Consider the following 5,593-nt stretch of genomic DNA (forward strand, 5'->3'; position numbering starts at 1 on the left):
ATGACCGGAGTATTTGTATACTCGGTAAAAGCGATGGATGGATTCCTTACACATTCACATATATTAAGCAATGAATTTGCTATAGTACCTACAGTACTCAGACTTCTCGAATTACTTACATCTTCTTATATCTTAACTTTGTTGTTCATTCAACAACAGAGTCGTTTTCCAGGGAATCCCGTTATGTTAGATGATGCATCGCCTCGCCTCGCCTCGCATGGCATCGAATCGCATGTCATTGCATCGCATCGCATTGAACTGCATGGTATTGAATCACAAGGCATTGAATGGCATGGCATGGCATGGCATGGCATGGCATCACGTCACGTCTCTCGTCTCTCGTCTCTCGTCTCTCGTCTCTAGTCTCTAGTCTCTCGTCTCTCGTCTCTCGTCTCTCTCTCTCGTCTCTCGTCTCTCGTCTCTCGTCTCTCGTCTCTCGTCTCTCGTCTCTCGTCTCTCGTCTCTCGTCTCTCGCCTCTCGCCTCTCGCCTCTCGCCTCTCGCTCCTCTAGCCTCTAGCCTCTCGCCACCCAGCCCTGCCTCGCTTCGCCTCGTCTCCGGTTTGTGAAAACGATGTATCAAGCAAAGTGTTAGATGTGAAAAAGTCGTGATATATATACAAAAATGGAATAGTTGGCGCGTAATAGTGCTGTTCGTTTTCTGTTATGGTATCAGAGAGAGAACGTCTCCTATTTATATTTTTTGACGAGCGTTGGCGTAACAGGCCCCTTGCACTTTTAATTCGTTATTGTACTTTTCAAAAGCTGTAGCTACCTTAAGACACATGACAAATGGAGGTTTATGTATTAGAGTTAAGCGCTATACTCCCTGGCCAGGAGCGAATTCGTGAAACGCCACGCGAGTCTGTTTACCACTTTGCCGCCAGTTACATATTCACTACTCATGAATGAAACCATGTAATATCATGAATTTGCATATATATATAAATTCATTGATCAGGTAAGAAATGGTTAAAGCCTTTACTGCATGGCGTTTATATGTATGCTTGAATTCGAATAGTACTCAACGATAATCACATGCCCTTTTGCAATTGAAACTCGCTACGTGGTTTCTAGCCGCAATTGTTGCCTGGTGTTGCAGAGCAACCATGCATCCTATCGCTTCTCGGCCTTTTGGCTAAGATCAAAGTGTAGTATCTGTTCTTATCAGCTTAATATCTGATACGATCCCCATGTGGGATCCTCGATATTAAACTGATTTTTGCAACATGGCGAAGTGCTAGGAGCTTGCTCCACCTTTGCCGCGGATCGGCCCGGTATTGCAGTACCTCTGGGATCGGTCCACTCCCTTCGGGGAGACCAAAAACAACCCTATCAACTAGTCAAAATCAAGTAGGAGACGATTATGTTAATTGGTTATGTACATTAATGAATCGTGTTAATTTGAATTGCAGTAATTACTTCACACCAGCCAACATCGTATGAGGAAAAAGCCTTGGAACGAGCAGCAGAAGTGAGTCAGTCGAGTCCGGGTTTGATGGGTCGAAGCTGAACAACTGCAACGAGTTAGAGGGAAGGAAGGAAGGAAGGAAGGAAGGAAGGAAGGAAGGAAGGAAGAAAAGAAGGAGAGTGAGGTGAGTAATATCATTTAATAACTTTAGATTAAAGATTATGTGCGAGCAAAGAAATACGATGGTTGGTGTGGAAGGAAAGAAGTTGATTTTATGAATGGGGGGGGGGTTGCCAGTTAGTGCAATATTAATTGATTTTGTTTGTTTTCTGAGATAGGTTATATAGGGTGAAGTTTTTCTCTATTTATATAAGTGTGGAAACTGGTTTAGATAGCTTAGTGGTTTGTTATGAAAAGGCTGGTAGAGATGGGTTGAATAGTGTTAGACTTGTGTCTGCATTTAGTGGAGAACTGGATTTGGTATTTAAATGGCATCTAATATGACGTAGTCATTGTGCAAATAAACTCTAAATCAACGGGTTTACTATGATCGAGAACCTAACTATAATAGTTACCCATTGTTGGCATGCTCTTCTTTTTTTTACAGAATTACTCACTCTCCCTTGTGAGGGAGGGAGGGAGGGAGGGAGGAGTGTGTGTGTATATCACTCGGAATTCCTTAGTCGGCTCTGACGGCGAAATTATATTCATACATACATCAAGATTAGACGTTTATCTATTTAATTTACCATTGCTGGAATGTACCAATGCGTAATAAAGACGAAATTCGACTTGAGATGGAGGGAGGTGTTGCTTTGGTGTGGTTTTACACGGCAACTCAACGATCGTTTGCCACTTCCACGCTTGCCTGCCAGCCGGCCAGCCACTAGCCTCAAAGTGAATTCCAGTGTCTTGATTAGCTTTACAATCCATCATTTACCTCAATACACACTAACAATGTGTATTTATATACTTCAATCGAGCATTCGATGCACACATTCACCTGTAATATATACGTCAATGAAACCCAGAACCCACCCAAGTTCAAGCGCACCTGCACTCTCACCCCTCTCCATTTGAATGCTAGTTTCCTATTTAGATTTCAAATGCTTCATTCACCCCTCTAAACACCACCGACGTATATTTACATTCTTTATTTAGCAGGCACACATTCATTCACGTAAAATAACGAATAAAATTGATATAGAATCTACTATAATTTGCAAAGCGACCAACCACCAAATGTCATTGTGAAAGCTAGTTTCGTAATTAGCTTTGCAATACTTCATTTACCTCCCTAAACACCAACAATGACCGAGTATTTGTATACTCGGTAAAAGCGATGGATGGATTCCTTACACATTCACATATATTAAGCAATGAATTTGCTATAGTACCTACAGTACTCAGACTTCTCGAATTACTTACATCTTCTTATATCTTAACTTTGTTGTTCATTCAACAACAGAGTCGTTTTCCAGGGAATCCCGTTATGTTAGATGATGCATCGCCTCGCCTCGCCTCGCATGGCATCGAATCGCATGTCATTGCATCGCATCGCATTGAACTGCATGGTATTGAATCACAAGGCATTGAATGGCATGGCATGGCATGGCATGGCATGGCATCACGTCACGTCTCTCGTCTCTCGTCTCTCGTCTCTCGTCTCTAGTCTCTAGTCTCTCGTCTCTCGTCTCTCGTCTCTCGTCTCTCGTCTCTCGTCTCTCGTCTCTCGTCTCTCGTCTCTCGTCTCTCGTCTCTCGTCTCTCGTCTCTCGTCTCTCGTCTCTCGCCTCTCGCCTCTCGCCTCTCGCCTCTCGCCTCTAGCCTCTAGCCTCTCGCCACCCAGCCCTGCCTCGCTTCGCCTCGTCTCCGGTTTGTGAAAACGATGTATCAAGCAAAGTGTTAGATGTGAAAAAGTCGTGATATATATACAAAAATGGAATAGTTGGCGTAATAGTGCTGTTCGTTTTCTGTTATGGTATCAGAGAGAGAACGTCTCCTATTTATATTTTTTGACGAGCGTTGGCGTAACAGGCCCCTTGCACTTTTAATTCGTTATTGTACTTTTCAAAAGCTGTAGCTACCTTAAGACACATGACAAATGGAGGTTTATGTATTAGAGTTAAGCGCTATACTCCCTGGCCAGGAGCGAATTCGTGAAACGCCACGCGAGTCTGTTTACCACTTTGCCGCCAGTTACATATTCACTACTCATGAATGAAACCATGTAATATCATGAATTTGCATATATATATAAATTCATTGATCAGGTAAGAAATGGTTAAAGCCTTTACTGCATGGCGTTTATATGTATGCTTGAATTCGAATAGTACTCAACGATAATCACATGCCCTTTTGCAATTGAAACTCGCTACGTGGTTTCTAGCCGCAATTGTTGCCTGGTGTTGCAGAGCAACCATGCATCCTATCGCTTCTCGGCCTTTTGGCTAAGATCAAAGTGTAGTATCTGTTCTTATCAGCTTAATATCTGATACGATCCCCATGTGGGATCCTCGATATTAAACTGATTTTTGCAACATGGCGAAGTGCTAGGAGCTTGCTCCACCTTTGCCGCGGATCGGCCCGGTATTGCAGTACCTCTGGGATCGGTCCACTCCCTTCGGGGAGACCAAAAACAACCCTATCAACTAGTCAAAATCAAGTAGGAGACGATTATGTTAATTGGTTATGTACATTAATGAATCGTGTTAATTTGAATTGCAGTAATTACTTCACACCAGCCAACATCGTATGAGGAAAAAGCCTTGGAACGAGCAGCAGAAGTGAGTCAGTCGAGTCCGGGTTTGATGGGTCGAAGCTGAACAACTGCAACGAGTTAGAGGGAAGGAAGGAAGGAAGGAAGGAAGGAAGGAAGGAAGGAAGAAGGAGAAAGAAGGAGAGTGAGGTGAGTAATATCATTTAATAACTTTAGATTAAAGATTATGTGCGAGCAAAGAAATACGATGGTTGGTGTGGAAGGAAAGAAGTTGATTTTATGAATGGGGGGGGGGTTGCCAGTTAGTGCAATATTAATTGATTTTGTTTGTTTTCTGAGATAGGTTATATAGGGTGAAGTTTTTCTCTATTTATATAAGTGTGGAAACTGGTTTAGATAGCTTAGTGGTTTGTTATGAAAAGGCTGGTAGAGATGGGTTGAATAGTGTTAGACTTGTGTCTGCATTTAGTGGAGAACTGGATTTGGTATTTAAATGGCATCTAATATGACGTAGTCATTGTGCAAATAAACTCTAAATCAACGGGTTTACTATGATCGAGAACCTAACTATAATAGTTACCCATTGTTGGCATGCTCTTCTTTTTTTTACAGAATTACTCACTCTCCCTTGTGAGGGAGGGAGGGAGGGAGGGAGGAGTGTGTGTGTATATCACTCGGAATTCCTTAGTCGGCTCTGACGGCGAAATTATATTCATACATACATCAAGATTAGACGTTTATCTATTTAATTTACCATTGCTGGAATGTACCAATGCGTAATAAAGACGAAATTCGACTTGAGATGGAGGGAGGTGTTGCTTTGGTGTGGTTTTACACGGCAACTCAACGATCGTTTGCCACTTCCACGCTTGCCTGCCAGCCGGCCAGCCACTAGCCTCAAAGTGAATTCCAGTGTCTTGATTAGCTTTACAATCCATCATTTACCTCAATACACACTAACAATGTGTATTTATATACTTCAATCGAGCATTCGATGCACACATTCACCTGTAATATATACGTCAATGAAACCCAGAACCCACCCAAGTTCAAGCGCACCTGCACTCTCACCCCTCTCCATTTGAATGCTAGTTTCCTATTTAGATTTCAAATGCTTCATTCACCCCTCTAAACACCACCGACGTATATTTACATTCTTTATTTAGCAGGCACACATTCATTCACGTAAAATAACGAATAAAATTGATATAGAATCTACTATAATTTGCAAAGCGACCAACCACCAAATGTCATTGTGAAAGCTAGTTTCGTAATTAGCTTTGCAATACTTCATTTACCTCCCTAAACACCAACAATGACCGAGTATTTGTATACTCGGTAAAAGCGATGGATGGATTCCTTACACATTCACATATATTAAGCAATGAATTTGCTATAGTACCTACAGTACTCAGACTTCTCGAATTACTTACATCTTCTTATATCTTAACTTTGTTGTTCATTCA

The 5,593-nt window shown here is 42.0% G+C and overlaps 2 non-coding genes across 2 annotated transcripts; both read left to right on the forward strand.

Annotated features, from left to right (window-relative positions):
• Positions 1 to 1,116: 1,116 nt before the first annotated feature.
• Positions 1,117 to 1,309, forward strand: LOC138362645 (U2 spliceosomal RNA). The gene has a single exon (XR_011227846.1). It is a non-coding gene; the product is annotated as a U2 spliceosomal RNA (small nuclear RNA).
• Positions 1,310 to 3,838: 2,529 nt separating this feature from the next.
• On the forward strand, positions 3,839 to 4,031 carry LOC138362646 (U2 spliceosomal RNA). Its single transcript, XR_011227847.1, has one exon. It is a non-coding gene; the product is annotated as a U2 spliceosomal RNA (small nuclear RNA).
• Positions 4,032 to 5,593: the final 1,562 nt, after the last annotated feature.

The sequence above is a fragment of the Procambarus clarkii genome, unplaced genomic scaffold (assembly GCF_040958095.1).
Source record: "Procambarus clarkii isolate CNS0578487 unplaced genomic scaffold, FALCON_Pclarkii_2.0 HiC_scaffold_2243, whole genome shotgun sequence".
In the NCBI taxonomy this organism is placed as follows: Eukaryota; Metazoa; Arthropoda; class Malacostraca; order Decapoda; family Cambaridae; genus Procambarus; species Procambarus clarkii.